Here is a 16,302-nt window from a genome sequence, read left to right as displayed (position 1 = left end):
CTACAGCCTGCTTGTTAGGGATGCGTGAGAGGAACATGTTTCCTTCACGTGTTTCTCCTTGTATCATGCATGGCCTTCAGTGGTGGGTGCAGGGAACTGTGTTTGGAAAGACTTTAAGTTGTTTTGATGTCGTCTTTTGAAAATGAAAGGGGGAAATTTTCTCCCAGGAGCCACCAGACCTGACCCAGCACCCGCATGGAGTGTCTGGCACAGCCCCACCCTCGTCCCTCCTCCGTCCTCCATTCCTCCCCCTACTTCCTTCACGTGTCCTCCCTCCCACAGAGATCAGCCCCAGCTGAAGCATGCAGCCTCTGCCATTCACACCTCCTTCCACCCCTGGAGCAAGGGTGCCGCCTGCCCGGGCTCCCTCTGCCTGGCTGGAACCTGCCTATGGCCCAGGGAGCAACCATCAGGAAAAACCCTCAGACAGCCCCATCACTGTCTATTAACTCGTCTTCAAGTCTTCAAAATGTCCCGTCTCTACTCCTCCCCGACCCCATCCTTTTTTTTTGGTTTTTTGTTTTTTGTTTTTTTTTTTTGAGACAAGGTCTGGCTCTTGAGGAGAGCAAAGATCGCCTGGTGGGCATCAAGCAGGCCATCCAGAGACAGCACTCCTTATCTGAGAAATTCAGAAGCCATTAGGCTTCCCTATTATCTAAAGGTGGCATCTGGTTCCAAGCCTCTTTCCAACAAGTCATCAGTAACTAGGGTTTCTATACATCTCTGGAACGCATGCATGTTGAAACTCACTGGGCAACCCTTGCTGACGTCAGGGCAACAGAACCTCTAAAGATGTAGTCATTTATCACGACCTCCGTGGCCAGTGTGGCCCAAATTGCCCTCAGTTTATCACGACCTCTGTGGCTAGTGTGGCCCAAATTGCCCTCAGCTCCTGCTTTAAGGCCCATAAATGCCCCTAAGAAAAATCGACCATTGCACGCTCCGTCCCCTCACTGAGACACTCACTGCACTCCTCTGCAGCCTTCTTTTTCTCCTTTTTCAAAACTGTGCCGTTGTCCGTAAATTCTTCTTACTACCTACCACCCGTGAGCTGACTGTTTTTCTGATGCTGGGGCTCTGACACCTCTCCCGGCAGCTCTGTCGCCCAACCTGGAGTGCAGTGACGCCTCAGCCTCCCGAGTAGCTGGGACGACAGGTGTGAGCCGCCACACCCTGCTAATTTTTGTAATTTTTTTTGGTAGAGACGGGGTCTCACCATGTTTGCCAGGCTGGTCTCAAACTCCTGGGCTCAAGCAATCCACCTGCCTCCGCCTCCCAAGTGCTGAGATTACAGGCGTGAGCCTCCACACCCAGCCAATTCCTCCCTCCCTAACACTTATTCACAGGGACACACACCCTTGGTAGCTAAAAGTACAACATCCTACTCCCATTTTTCTAATAGGCTTTATTTTTTTGAGCAGTTTTAGGTTCACAGAAAAAATTGTGCAGAAAGTACAGAGTTCCCATGTACACCTCTCCACACCCCAATTTCCCTTATTCTTGACATCCTGTGTGGCTATAGCACAGCTGTCCTCACTGGTGAGCTGACATTGGGATGCAGTTGCTGACTGAAGTCCTCAGTACACACTGGGGCTCAGTCTCCGTGTGCGCATCCCTGGGTTCCAACAAACATGCGATGACACATCTCTACCATGACCATGTCATAGGCAAGAGTTCCACTGCCCTAAAAATCCTCTCTCCTCCACCTATGCATCCTTTCCTCTCCCCAGGTCCCTGGCAACCACTGATCTTTTCCCTATTTCCATCTTTTCGCTTTTTCTACAACGTTACGTCCTTGGAATCATGCTGTTGGAAGCATTTTCAGGCCAGCTTCCTTCACTGAGCGGGCCCTGCCTGGAAGGCTCCTCAACACCTTCCCGTGCTCCGTGGCTCCGCCCCTTCAGCTGCTGCACAGCACCCCATTTTTTGGGGTCCCACGGTTTATCCATTCACCCCCTGAAGGGCATCAGGGTTGCTTGCAAGTTTGGCAATAATGCATAAAGCTGCTATAAATAGCCACATGAAGGTTTTGCTGGATCTAAGTGTTCATTTCCTTGGGGCAAATACCAAGGAGTGTGATCACTGGATCCCGTGGTCAGAGTACGTTTAGTCTCGTGAGATGCTGCCAAACTGTCTTCCAAAGTGGCTGTGCCATTTTGCCTTCCCACCAGCAATGAGTGAGAGTTCCTGTAGCTGCCCTTTAAAAAGCAAGACACCAAAAACAAAGAAAAAAATCTCTTCACAACTGTTCCATTTAGGAGAAAACTCACATGGTGAGGCGTGGCAGCCAAGGCCAGTGTCGGGAACATGGATTTCAGGCGGGTGTGGTCCAAAGACAAAGCTGACGTTCAGAGAAGGGCAACGGGAGCCTTTTAAAGCCACAAAATACAACACACCTGGGGCCAAATTGTATTGCAGGAGCTCTCCCCGAGGAGAAACTGACACAGGTGCTTTGGGGCGAGTTACTCAGGAAGCTGCTAGAGACCAGATGACTGACAGTGAGAGGCTGCACCTCTCCTGGCCGCAGCAGGTATGAAGAGCCAGGCTGCTGGCTCCTGGTCCTAAAGCTCTGCTCCGTTTGCAGCCAGAAATCAAACACAGGGAAACCACCTTGTTTCCTAGAATTAAAACATTTACTTTTTAGCAAGGTTGTTTTCTTTTTTTTTTTTTTTTTTTGTTAATTCTTATTATACAAATAACCATTTGTTTTTTAAAATCAACAAGCAAAAAAAAAAAAAAAAAACCTGGACATCTTACTCCTTTTGATGTATTTTAATATATTTCCCTCCAGACACTTTTCTCTGTAAATATTAAAACATGGTTTTTTCAAATTGTCTTCCTTGTCTTCTCCATGAAAATTCGAAGTGATATCCTTGTCCTCCTCCTCTTCCTCTTCCCCAGACATAAAATTTTTTATCTTTTTCTAGGGAGAAAGAAGCATTAAACTCCCAATCCGAACAGTCAAGAGCCATTTGCTGTTTTATTATACAAATGTCACATAAAACGTCCCCTCACGCCAGGGAACCACGTCTCCAGGTGGGTGGCATCACGGCAGCACCAGCAGCTGTCATTCTAGCACCTTCTGGACACATGAGGACTGACGAGTTGTGTGTCCTGTAAGTTAGACCAGGCAGGGCCATTGCTGCCGAGTCACTGTGACACTGAAGAAGCTCCCGAGTAAAATCCCAATTCGCTCTCTCCATCAAGTCGCTGCTGCCACGTGTGATAACTCTGCGTACACTGACACACTTGTGTACTGGACATCAGCAATACCTGGACTTTCACCACCCTTTTCACAAAGTAACCTCGTAATACTCACATGCACGTCATTTTGTGGCAATGCAGAGAATAAAGAGATCTACAAGGGAAAGAGGCAACGCTGAGATGTGATTCAAAGATGAGATCACAGCCAGCTCCAAACAGCAGGCAGGCTGTCATCCGGGGCTATGTGGAGGACTGAGTCCATCTCCAGAGAGGACAGGACCAGACGCAAAGACTGAGCAAGGGCCCCATGGAGATCGGAGTGGACCAAGAGTGGGCTCACTGCCTGGGTGAAAGGTGTGACGAAGAGGCTGCTTGCAGACTACCCGGGCAGGTGAATACAGAAGTCGTCACCTGTCTGCTACCAGCTTATAAATAAACAAAAAGCAAAAATCACCCAGGGCAGATACACAACACCCAGGCACCACAACATCAAGCCCGTCTTAGTTTCTGGCTCCTGCTGGTCTGTGACCTCTTGATTCAACCCTCGAGCTCTTTGCCACCCAGTTGTCCTTATTGTGCAAGTGTGTGGATGGCATGAACCACCTTCATTTAAATGGTGCATTGCTCTGCTCCTGCTGGAGTGCAGAAGGAAGAGGAGGAGAAGGGAATTAAATCCACGTAGGAGCTACTTCCCCTAAGGCAAGGTGCCAGGTGCGCTGACATGACTGAATGGGGTGGGAGGACTCTACCTGAGCTGCTGTATTTGATCTGGGCCCTGATACATGAATTATTCATTCCGCCAAGAACTCTCCAGTGCCAGCAGCTCTTGGAGGTGCTTGGGTTTCAGTAGTAAACAAAACAGATAAAAAATATCTGCCCTGCTGGCACTTAAATTCTAACTGGGGGAGGCTGTCAAAATGAATGGCTAAATAGTATTATATGCTGGAAGATCAGCACTGAAGGAAAACTGGGAACATATGAGGCCTGGGGCAGGGGGAGGAAGGGGAAGGAGAAATCCAAACCAGGACAGTAGAGAAACGCCCCGAGCCCTGATGCTGGGCGGCCTGGAACCTGGTTCCCCAGAGTCTCAGAACACAGCCAAGGCTGGGTTCTGGGCGCTCAGCCTCAGGGGTCAGGAATGACACCCTCTCTCCGTCTCTTTGCTCTCTCTCAACCCCCAGCGTGCCTGGGGCCTCTGCACTTGCTGGTCCTCAATTTGGGACCCCCGACTTCCCCCTAAATATCCAAGAGGCGTCCTCCCTCGCTCCTAAAGGTGTCTGCCCAAATGTCACCCTCAGACGGGGCAAATCGCCCTGGGCCAGTGAAGCTTCAACTGCCCTCCTGGGCGGTGGTCTGGTTTTGCACGGTGATAACATCCACCCCTTCCTAGAGCTCCACCGCCGCGTCGTCTTCCCGCTCTCGGGGCTGGAACTGTACCATCACCCATGCAAACCCCAGGACCATCCCCTCCCCGCCACTGTCCCCCAGGGCAGGTCTCCCCTCCGCGCTCCGCACTGCCCGCCCCGGGTCCACCGCATCCACCGACAACGCAGGCAGCGATGGCTTCAAATGCATGCCGCCGTTCCGAGTGGGCTGTCCAGGCCGGGGAGAAACCCGGCAAGCGGGGTCGCCAGCAGCCTGCAAGGCGCCGAACCCGGTGCGTCCGCGCAGGGAGCGGCTCGTCTGGGATGGGTGGCGCGATCGCCTCTGCAAGGCTGGGATGCTGCAGCCCTGGGCCGGGCAATCGGGGGACGTGTGACCCGGGGATGGAGCTACCCTCCGGACTGGGCGACCCCTGGGACAGGCAACTCTGGGGCCGTGTGACCTCCAGGACGGTTCGACCCCCGAGACCCTGCACGGCCCGCGCTCCTGCCGGGGAGAGTCGGCTGGGCGGGGAGGGGGCGGGCGGCGCCGGCCAATCCGGAGCCCGGGCCGCGTCACCCTCCGGGATCACCGCTGCCTCCCCACGTGGTCCCACCCGGAGGGCACAAGAGCGGCGGCCGCTTCTACACCGCCGGCGGGACCACGGCCCAGAGCCTTGAGCCGGACGAGGAGACGGCCTCGGCCCCCGGAAGGTGAGCGCGTGGGTCTCCGCGGGCGGGGTGCACCCTTCTCCAGCCGCCGCCCCCAGACGAGGGGACCCCGGAGGCGGGGAGTGGCGCGAACTGTCGAGTTTCAGGGGTTGCGCCCCAGGGCCCAGAGCGCAGGGCCCAGGCGGCTTCCGCTGTCGTCCCCTCGGGGTTTCCAGGACTGAGGCCGGGTCTGGGAGGACCCGCCGGCCCACGGGGGTCCCTGCTCTGGGCTAAGTGCACCCTGCCTGCCTTCTGGAAGGAGCCCTGGCCCTACCCCCCGCCCCCACTTCCCCCTCACCTCCTCCCACCTCCTCCCTACCTCCCGCTATTTCCCCATCTCTCCCCACCTCCCCTCCAGTCCAACACCCCCCCTTCCCCTGTCCCCTCCCCTAGCCTCCTGTCTGCCCTCCCGGCGGCTCTGCGCTCAGAAGCAGGTGCTGGCTAAGGGAATCGGAAGCTCTGCCTGCCTTTACCCCTTTCCCCACCCCACCCTCACCCTGGTGTGGGCTGGAATTTGGTTTTTGGAGCGTGTTTCTAGAGGGCTTTGGACCCTAAAAGGTGCCCACACAGGCCTGGAGGATCCTGGAGTCAGGCTCTGCTCCTGCCTTCTACAAACCAAGTTTTCTCCTCTCCCAGCGGCAGTCCTAGCTGTGGCTGCTTCCGGAGCCAAAAGGCCGGCACCTGAGATGAGGTACCGCCAGTGCTCGGAGCAGGAGGTGCAGACCCTGGCCAGGGTGCAGGTTTGAGTGATTTGTGTGCTGCAGGGGCAGGAACAGACATCAGGTCACAAAATGACATCTAAGCATTTAATTACCAAAGTGAAGACATCCTCACCTTTGTTCCATGAGGTCGTCCAAAGCTCCCCCTTTCTCCCGTCTTTGAAAGTAAGGCTGGAGCAGGAGGTGAGCGAACGTGGGAGCAGGACCTCCAGAAGGGTCTGGAAGGGTCCGGAAGGGTCTGGAAGGGCCTAGGTGGTGCTGTTTCCTGAGTAGACTGAGCAGGGGTGGTGGGGAAGGGGCGCCGTCGCTGGGTGGCCCTAAATCTCGTCTCCCCCCACCCATGCCGCCTCTCCCCACCCATGCCTCTTCAGAGCTTCAGCCCTTCTCTGCGGGACCTCCCCGCCCCCGCCCCACCTCCCCCACCCCCTGCCCCATTAAGTATTAAGGAAAAGACGAATGAAAACCAAAGTGGGCTGCGCCTTCACCTACTCTACGTGCTCCTGCGGGCCAGGGCAGGTGCAGTCTGTCTTTCTGCAGAAAGAGGCAGACAGAACAGGAGCTGGGGAGGAGCCGTCCCCAGCACCAGGCACTCCAGGTGGGGCGGGGAGTGCAGCCTGGTTGGCCGGGGGCACAGGGGGCTCTGTTAGTCGTCCCCCACTCAGCATCATTTATGTCTCCTTTATCCCCCGTGGGCTTTAGAAGGTTTCTCTGGTGCCCAGGATTGCAGCACAAGAGGTCACCAGGCACCCCGGGCTTGGTCACACAATGGGGTGGCCTCTTGAGACTCAGGGTGCATTACAGGGCCCCTTCCAGTCTCTGGGCATGGCTAGAATGGCCTGGCGGGCTTGTATGAGCTCCACAGTTGGGAAGACATACCCCGGAGGTGAGCAGGGGGTCCAGACCCATGGAGAAGTTTCCAGAGACATGGTCATTGGGGTGCCAATTCTCCAGGATTCTGGCCTGGAGCCTGTCGGACCCCTTCAGATATGAACTTGAACTTGAACTCAGGAAACCTTAGGCCCCGAGAAGACTAAGGAAGTCAGGAACCTAAGGACCGCAGGGTGTTCTCTGCAGGATGCAGCAGGAAATGTCTCCCCGAACGCCAGGCCGGGCGGGGCCGCCTGCCACGGAGATCCAGTTTAGCCAGGACATATCGGCTCTGCATTGACTGTCTTTGGTGAAGTTCCTCCGCTGAGACCCCACAGCTCCTCCTAAGCACCTGGAGAGCGGCTGCATCTCATTTCTTCTGGAGAGGGGGATTCCCAGACTCAGCCTCACAGATCACTGCTTTCCCTGCGAGGAGCTCTGTTCGGCCCCTGCTAAGGGAGGGGCTTCGGCCTTGCAGGGGTTCACCCACGTCCTGCAAGTACAGCGACTGCCTCGCATAGCTAAGGAGGCGCTAGAGCTGGTCTGCTTATCCACGCTGTCACTCGGGGCTTCTAAGCTTTGAAAGTCGGTGTTGGGAGAGGTGGCAGGGCAAGGTTGTTTACAACGCAGATTTTGTCTGATGTTTCACAATTTTATTTGTTGTTTTAGAAGCAATATGGTCATTTTCTTGACATGTACAAGGTGTCTGTTTGGAAGGCTCAGTATTCTAAAAGTACAGTGGCTTCCCAAGGACACAAACTTCCCCACCCAGAGTCACTGCCTTGAGCTTTGTCCGAAGAATCTTCACTGAGATGCAGACCAGGGCTTTGGATTTGACGGGAATTTTACCATCAGTTTTGAAAACGGCTGTATTTTGAACAGGCTCAGGTCTCCCCTCCTTATAGGAGGACCCCAGGCCTGTCTTGCCCGGGACAATCTCAGGTGGTGCCTGTCCCAGTGCAGCCATCACTGCAGCCACGGTCACCCTGCCTGGGCTGCTCTCCCGTCCCCTTGAGCATGTGGGCGAGGCACCAGGCCAGGGGCAGTGGGGGCTCTTGCTGTTGCTGCTGGCGGGGTCAGTGAGACCTCACCTCTCCTAGGGTCCCTCCGGGAACATTTGGAGGAGCACCAGGTGACAATGGCCATGGCCCCAGGTGGAATGGTGCCGGGGGTCCCATCAAACATCAGGAGTCCTTTCGGTGTCGCCTGGGCTGGGAACACCCATGAGTTCAGCACAGGATCTGCCTGGGCCCCGGTCACCAGGGCTGGTGGGGGGTCATTATCCACGGGAGAGATGTTGCCAGCCCCACACTTATCATCCAGGGTGCCAGAAGCTGAGGGCCCACAAGGCTGAGGGCCGGCCGGGTGGGCTCCTTCATTCCACGTGGCCTACAGGGTGCAGCCCCTGCCCCAGGCAGGCATTCCTGCTCCTCCTAGCAATGACTAGAGCCGGTGGCTCACCCAGACCCTGTCTCTCTTCCATCCCAACCCCACCCGGGGAGGAAGAGCAGGCCTAGGCTTGGTGGGGGGAGTGTGGGAGGGAGAGCAGGCCTAGGCTCGGTGGGGGGAGTGCCACTTGGAAGGCATCACTGAGGCTGGAAGGTCACTTCTTTCTTTGAACAAATATTTATAGAGCCAGGGCGGGCAGTGAGCAGGAGCGCGCCATCTCTGCTTGCGTCTCCTGCCACCTGCTGCCCGGTGGGCAGGCAGCCTGCAGCAGATTATCGCGGGCATGAGTGACACAGCACAGCGCCAGGTGCTCTGGGAGCCATGTGGAACCATTTGCCTTTCAAGGTCAGACATTCAAATGACAATGGGGCCTGATGATAAACCCCTCCTAAGCCAAACATATTCTAGGTGCAGAAATGCATTTGATTCCCTGATAAACCCATTGTCAAGTCCAAATTTCCTAAGTGGAACAATTAGTCAGAGTCCATCTGTGTTTATGGAGTGGTGGCTGCCTGCTGGGGTGTCCTGGGCCCAGGACGGTGAGCACAGCACACGGTGGCAGACGGACTGGGGGTGGACAGCGGGAGGGGCCTGGGCCCAGTCGGAGACTTCCAAATAGGCCACTGCCTCTCATGATGTGTTCAAGACCCCTGGGGCAGCAGATGGGAGGGAGGGCACAGTCAAAAGAGGGAGAGGCTGCTGTGTCTGCAGCCCAGCAGGAGAGCCAGGGACAGCAGAGACCCAGGGTGGACAGTGGAACTGGCCAGGGAGGGCTTTGCTGCAAGGGAGGGCGGTCTTGCCCCTGTTGGGCTCCATGTTCTGAAGAGGGCAGAGGCGCAGGCACCTCCCCCATGCTCTCCACTGGGTGCCCCCAACCAAGCCTCAGGAGCCCACCTTGCCCCACCTGTCCTATCAGCGGAGCTGGGGTTGCCTGGTGCAGGGCTGTGTGCCCCACCAATGACCCACGGCCATCCATTGGTGCATCATGGAGGTGTGCGCTGGTCAGCACTGGCTGCCAAAATGTCACATCCCAAGCCAGCACCGTGCATGGTGTTGTGCAGGGAAGGTGGCCTGGCGGCCTCGCACTTCCTACTATGGACACACTGGGGCATGGTGTCCCAGTCGCAGTGTGACCTGTGTTGTAATGGTGGTGATCGAACACACGGAGCAGCTGGTGGAGTGTGGCCAGGTGCTCTGGGCTCAGCAGGCTGAGCTGGGCTCCGGTCTCGGCTCACAGAGGTGTTGGGACGCTGGGCAGTGTGCAAGAACCTTGCGGGTTACAGCAGGAATTAGGAAGAGGTGACAGTAAAGCACCTGTCCCAGCTCTGCTCCACATAGGAGATGCAAAATACATGGAAATGGAGCCTCTTCCGGGGTCTTACCCCCCACCCCCCTACTCTCCAGGGAGCTTCCCCATCCCCCGCATAGGTGCCAAGGCGATTGTCACTGGCGCTGAACTCACAGGATGAATCTTCCTCTTGCTGCCTTTGTGCCCCTAGGCCTGGAGACTTCTGTGTCCCAGAGTCGTTGCACAATTTTGTTTTGTGAGTGAACGAGTCAGAGATGGGCTAGGTCCTAGCCTCTGCCCGGCAGCACACACTCAAAAGCCGCGCCCCCTCCATCCCTCGACCAGCCTCCATGGCCAGAGCCGCTGGCCCACTGTTCTGATGCCACCTAGGAAGGGAAACATATCCTAACAGGAGGCTTCGGAGCATCTGGCCGGCATTCCTGATAAGGCCGAGGAGCCCTGAAGGCAAGAGCCACCACCTCTCCCCTTCCCGGGAGCCGGGCTCAGGGTACCCACCCCAGTTCCTGGTGGGCCAGCCCTGTGTGGCCTGTACATCCCCTAGAGTCACGTCTGCTCCCATCTGCAGGGTGCCCAGCGATGACCCGATGACCCAGGCATCTGAATGTGGGCAGCACACTGTCCCGGACCCCCTGTCAGGGTCAGCCTGGGCCCTTGTCTGTCTGCCCAGTGGCTGCTGCGCGCCCAAGCTCTTGCCAGGGGACTGGCTCGTTCATCTGATCAACCGGTCCTGCTAAGAGGTGTAGGCGGCCCAGGCTTCCCGAGTGGGAGGTGGGAGTGAGGAGCTGGCCTTTCCTCACCTGAAACCAGCCAGGGGTCCTCCTCTTCCACTGTCCTTGTCTCAGGCCTAGAATTACCAGCGTTGCCTGCTCCAAGCTGATGGCTTCTCCTTCATCCAGGTGCACATGTTGAAGTTACTGTGTCTTAGAACTCTTCCATTTGGGCTCCTGTGGAAAGAGGGTGCCTGCCTCTCAGTGCTGGTGCTGGAGATGGGAGCTCTTGGGGCTGGGCCGTCCTCACGGTGTTCCGTGTGCTGCCAGATGCACAGTTCTCCGCAAACTTCAAGGGCCTGGAGAAACCACATCTGTGCCTGGAAAGTGGACCAGGCCTGTGGACTTCAGATAAAGGGAAGGCACCGGCCCCCACCGGCCCCCAACCCCGAACAGCTGTGTTGTCCTTAAATGTAGCAAAATTAAATGGATGGCGGCGTGTGGGGTTTTAAATCAACCAGGTAGCGCAGATTGGAGGTTCACATATTTTAAATTGTTTTGGTGCCTTTCCATGAATAACACAATTTGGGCCAATGGTTTCCTTCAAGACTCTGGAAATGTATAGGGCACCTTCCCGGGTTTGTGGAGGGAGACCAGGCACAAGGCCCATTACTCCGTCAATGTCACTGAGCATTTGTGTCTGAACCCTGGGCCCTGGGCCTGCTCCCCAGCGACAGGTGCCAGGTCCCGGGAGGCCTGGTAGGGAGCAGTTCAGGACTGTGACAAAGGCCCCTCTGGGGTTCTGGCTGAGCACACGGACAGAAGGACAGTCAGAGGACCCCGGTCCAAAGCTGGGGGCTGCAAGGGGTCTGGCAGGGGCTGGGTGGCTGCATTCGCCCTGTGGTGGGTGTAGAGGCTGAGAGGCGACTTGCTTTGTCCAGGAGGACAGGAAGGCCCAGGTCAGGCTTGCATCTCACTGACCTGTGTGAGCAGCTAACAGGTCAGCTCCGTGCTCCTGCTGCCTAGGAGGGAGGGAGCACTATGGTCTGTTGTGCCCGTCGGGGGAAGATGCCTCTTTTGGGCATCGGAAACTGCCACAGAACCTGGGACAGGCAAGTGCTGTCCCCAACATCCTGCCAGGTGGGCTCCGTACTCTGTCCCTGGCGGCTCAGGCACCACATTGCTGTGGTCACTCGGTGCCCCTTCTACAGTTTGACCCCTGATTTTTCAATCCATGATGTGAAGTACAGAAAAAACAGTCACTCTCCCTTCTGTTAGGTGAGCTTTGTCAAGTCCCTCTAAACACACAGGGGTAACTCCACTCTCTGCTGAGGGTCCAGGACGCCTCTGACCCCTTGCACCCGTTGTGCAGGCACCAGGGCGTCCTTGGGCCCAGAGCTTGCTCTGGCCCCTGGGGACACTGGACCTGCCCTGGGGCTCCAGTCCCTGGTGAGTTACAGAAGGGGTTGCGCGAGGGAGGGGCCGGTAGAAGCAGCACCTGGCCAGGTACTTTGGTTCTCGTTTCTGTAATTGTTTCTTGGGCAATTTTTGTTTTGTTCTGTTTTGTTTTTTGAGACAGAGTTTTACTCTTGCTGCCCAGGCTGGAGTGCAATGACTGTCTCAGCTCACTGCAACCTCCTTCTCCTGGGTTCAAGCGATTCTCCTGCCTCAGCCTCCAGAGTAGCTGGGATTACAGGCGCCCGTCTTGGGCAATTTTTTTATTCCTCTTGGGCCTCGGTTTACTCCAACTGTGAAATGGGGGTAATGTAAACCCTTTGCTCGATGTGACTGTGTGTGTGAACACATCTGGAAAAGGTGTAAGCACCTTCACCCAGTTCCCCAGCTGTTCTGCTTTGGCTGAGAGTTGGGGACAGTGGAACCACTCCGAATGGCTGGCACCGAGAGTAAGCCCTGGTGTCACCATGGACTCTGGGTGACGGTGGAGAGTCAGCACAGGCTCATTGATTGTAACCCATACACCACTAAGTGGGGGAGACCTTGTGTGGGTGGGGGGAGACCGTGTGTGGGTGGGGGGAGACCGTGTGTGGGTAGGGGGGAGGCCATGTGTGGGTGGGGGGAGACCGTGTGTGGGTGGGGGGAGACCGTGTGTGGGTGGGGGGAGACCGTGTGTGGGTAGGGGGGAGGCCATGTGTGGGTGGGGGGAGGCCGTGCGTGGGTGGGGGAGACCGTGTGTGGGTGGGGGCAGGGAGCACATGGGAGCTCTCTGCACCTTCCTCTCAATCTTGCTATGAACCTAAAACTATTCTAAAATATAAAATCTATTTTTAAAAACACACAGCTTGCCTGGGAAGAGGGGCAGGTGGACAGAACAGAGTGGGCCAGGCCTTGCTGAGCAGGGAGGGTTTCCCGAGCCGGCCAACCTAGAGAGGGGTGGCTCCCGGGTCATCTGCTAGGGAGAGTCTGGAGAAGCACAAGGGTCAGCCGAGGGCGAGGGTCCCTTACAAGCATCCCACACTGAACACCAAGCCCTGAGGGCTGCTGTTCAGAATCACCACTCCAAACCAACCACAGAGCAAAGAAACAAAAGAAACCTAGATCTCATTTCACCTCGAACAAAAGAAGCTGCTCCCTGCTGGAGTCCACCTGTGCCAGAACCCACCTTGCTTCCTAAGGAAGAGGCAGAAGGTGCTGATCACTTCTGAGGAGCCGCTGTCCCTCAGCTGCTCAGAGGGTCTAATCATAAAGGTCATGTTTATCCTGCTCTGGACATGTGCTCAGTGGACAGTCTCCGAATAGTTCCAGAGGCTTTCTGGCCTCTAATCCCCATGGTCTGCCTACGCAAAAATCTGAGAACCTCATTAGAGATTCCTTACAAAGATTGAGTTTGCCTTGATTTAAATTCCTAGGATGCTGCCCGGCAAGTGGGAGCCCCGGGCTCGGTCCAGGAAGCCTGAGTCTCCTGTGAAAGTTCAGCAAATGTCTACACTGCAGGCTGCTTGTCAGGTCTGGGGCGACATTTCCATAGGGCTGGCATGGCCGAGTGTGAGGTGGGGCCGGTCAGCTCACAGCCATTGGTGGTGCTTGCTGACAGGCCAGGCTGTGGATGTTTGATGAATGATGACCATGACCTTGAGTTCTGAGAGCTCTGGATCCCAGGACCTGTTTTCAGTGATATGAAAACTGATATGGCTGAGCTGTGTCCCCACCCAAGGTTATTACCTTGAACTGTAATCATCCCCATGTGTGGTGGGAGGGACCCGGTGGGAGGTCACTGAATCGCGGGGGCGGGTTTTCCCGTGCTATTCTCATGATAGTGAATAAGCCTCACAAGATCTGATGGTTTTATAAAGGGGAGTTGCCCTGCACACGCCCTCTTGCCTGCCGCCATGGAAGACATCTCTTTGCTCCTCCTTCACCTTTCACCGTGATTGTGAGGCTTCCCCAGCCATGTGGAACCGTGAGTCCTCTAAACCTCTTTCCTTTATAAAGTACCCATTCCCGGGCATGTCTTTATGAGCAGTGTGAGAACTGACTGACACACCGACGTTGTGTGCATGTCCAGGGTCAAGGCTGCCTCTGTCCTCTCGTCCTTGGCCAGGCCTGCTCACAGGGTGGCTGCCGCAGAGGTCACCCTGGTGGTGACTGGATTGGGACAGTGTCTTAGTCCTTTCAGGATGCTGTAGCAAAATCCCACAGACCAGGAGCTTAAACAACAGACACTCAGTCCTGACAGTCTGGAGGCTTGAAGCCTGAGATCAAGGCACCGGGCAATTTGGTGTGTGGTGAGGGCCGCTTCCTTGCAGACGGCACCTTCTTGCAGTGTCCTCACATGATGAAGGGGTGGAGGGTCTCTCTGGGTCTCTCTGATAAAAGGCACTAATCCCATTCCTGAGGCCCCACCCCCATGACTGCATCACCTCCCAAAGGCCCCGCCTCCTAACACCATCCCCCTCGGGTGAGAATTTCCACGTGGTGAATTTGGGGGACACAGACCTTCAGTCCAGAGTAGCCCAGTGTGCATTTGTTTAATGAGTCTTTATCGAGAACATTTTGCAAAGTCCTGGAGATGCACAAGGACTGTGGGGTGGAGGAGCTGCTGTGACACTGAGCAGGACACATGATAGACGAATAAGGAAGACCATCCTGGTCCCATCAACCTCGGAGCAGACGGGGCACGGTGGCACATGGGTGCATCCTTGGCGAGGCCCCTGGCTGAGTGGTTGGCAGCACTCTGTCCACAGAGATGATATTTGAGCCAACAGATGAGCCAGCAGCAGCCCAGCAGAGGGCCAGGAAGTGCAGCGCTGTGGAGGCCGGACAGAGCCTGGCTCATTCAAGGACCTCACAGGGAGGCCGACTGGCCTGTGCTGGACACCTGAACGTGGGGCTACTGGTCGCTGGCCACTCTTGACCATTTCTTCCTAGCGACACACCTGATCCGGAGTGAGTGGAATGAAGGCATGGCTGGGCCCGTGGCAGTGAGTCTGTTAGTCTGGGACCTGGGGGCGCAGAACAGAGGCCGTTTTGTTTCTGGGTGACTGCGTTTCGCTTCCACGGAGTAGCATCCCAGCCTGTCTGTCTGAGGAGCTATGATTCGGTTCCAGCCCATGGGCCTCTACTGGGCCCATGTGTCACTCGGGGGCCGTGTTCTCAGGGTCCCTGGGCCGGCAGCACCAGCACTTGCTAGATACACAGATGCTGGGGCCCCGCCAAATGCAGTTGCTGGCCTCTCCCAGAGTTTCTGCATCAAGATCCGCCCACCGGCTCCAGAGACACTGCTCTGTAGGGTGAGGACGCACAGTGGAGATCCAACCTGAGCCATCCTGCTGACACCTGACCGAGGCCACGGAGTCCCCAGGAGCCTGACCCTGAGACAAGAGGAGGGGCGAGGACCTGAGGAGGACTCTGCTGGGGGCCTGGGGGGACAGAGATGGCTCTGGGCAGGGACACAGGTGGAAAGGACATTCCAGGCAGAAAAACCAGCTGGAGCAGTTTTGGGGCACAGAGAGCAGAGTCCGTGGAAGAGGATTCAGAGAAGGGGCATCTCCACCTGCAGCCTGGCCCTGTGTCGGGAAGGTGCACACTGCGGGGTCTCCAGCCCTGTGGCTCCTCGACCTTTTATTATCGGCTGGCAGTAACCATTTTAGTTACCAGGAAGTTGTGTGGAACCAGGAAGAAGGTGTGGGCTATCTTTTGTCTTTTTGCACTAAGCTCTGAAAAGTTTGCAGTTCACATTCATGATCATTTTCGCGGTTCACATTCATAACCCCCCATAGTTTACAGGCACCTTCTCCCCATGGAGCCCAGGGCAGGGAGCGGAGCCGGGAGTCCGCTCGGGTAGCCAGTGAGGGCTTCCTGCCAACCCGAGGTCTCCAGCAAATGGCCTGGATCGGTGGGCAAGCCTCGAATGGAAACCAGGAGACCTGGATTTTGGAGCTGGCTTCATGAGCCCTGATTGGCAGATCAGTAAAATGGACAGAGTAGCCCCCAAGAAGGCGGCTGAGAATCACGTGGAAGCACCGCACATGGTGGACGTGTGCCCTGGGTGTCATCTGTTTCCTCCAAACTTCAGCGCAGCACACATTGATAAGCACGCACCATGGCCAAGAACTGCTCTCAGCAGTGGGGAGACGGAAGGGAACAAAACAGCAGCCAAGTAAGACCTTGCAGAACTTTCCTTCCAGGGAGAAACAGACAACAAACAGGCAAACAGGCACGGGTCAAATTACTCTAAACGCCGTATGCAGCCATGAACATGCAGGCTTGCGACAGGCCTCCCCATGAATGCAGCATCAGAGCCGGCAGTGAGAACAGGGAGAAGATGGGCTGGGCAGCCACGCTGGGAAAGAGCCCCTCAGACAGCATGTGCAAAGGCCCAGGGGCAGGGAGGCAAGGGGCTGGGGTGGCTACAGCCCAGGGACCCCTTAGTGGGAGCAGACGGTGAGGCCAGAGAGCGAACAAGTCCAGCCCACAAGGGACTTGAGGCTGTGGTGGTTCTCAGGCCTCTAGCTGCT

General features: G+C 56.3%; 1 protein-coding gene across 1 annotated transcript in view; it reads left to right on the top strand.

Moving 5' to 3' along the window:
- Window positions 1-5,199: 5,199 nt before the first annotated feature.
- The window catches only part of FRMD1 (FERM domain containing 1), a 44,109-nt gene continuing 33,006 nt past the window's right edge, over window positions 5,200-16,302 (top strand). The window contains exon 1 of the mRNA XM_019028703.4: window positions 5,200-5,279. The gene's annotated coding sequence lies outside the window, so the exon portion shown is untranslated. The remainder of the gene's footprint in view (window positions 5,280-16,302) is intronic.

The sequence above is a fragment of the Gorilla gorilla genome, chromosome 5, assembly GCF_029281585.2.
Source record: "Gorilla gorilla gorilla isolate KB3781 chromosome 5, NHGRI_mGorGor1-v2.1_pri, whole genome shotgun sequence".
NCBI classification, from domain to species: Eukaryota; Metazoa; Chordata; class Mammalia; order Primates; family Hominidae; genus Gorilla; species Gorilla gorilla.
Note: the sequence above shows the minus strand (reverse complement) of the source record. Positions and strands in the feature narration are given on the sequence as shown.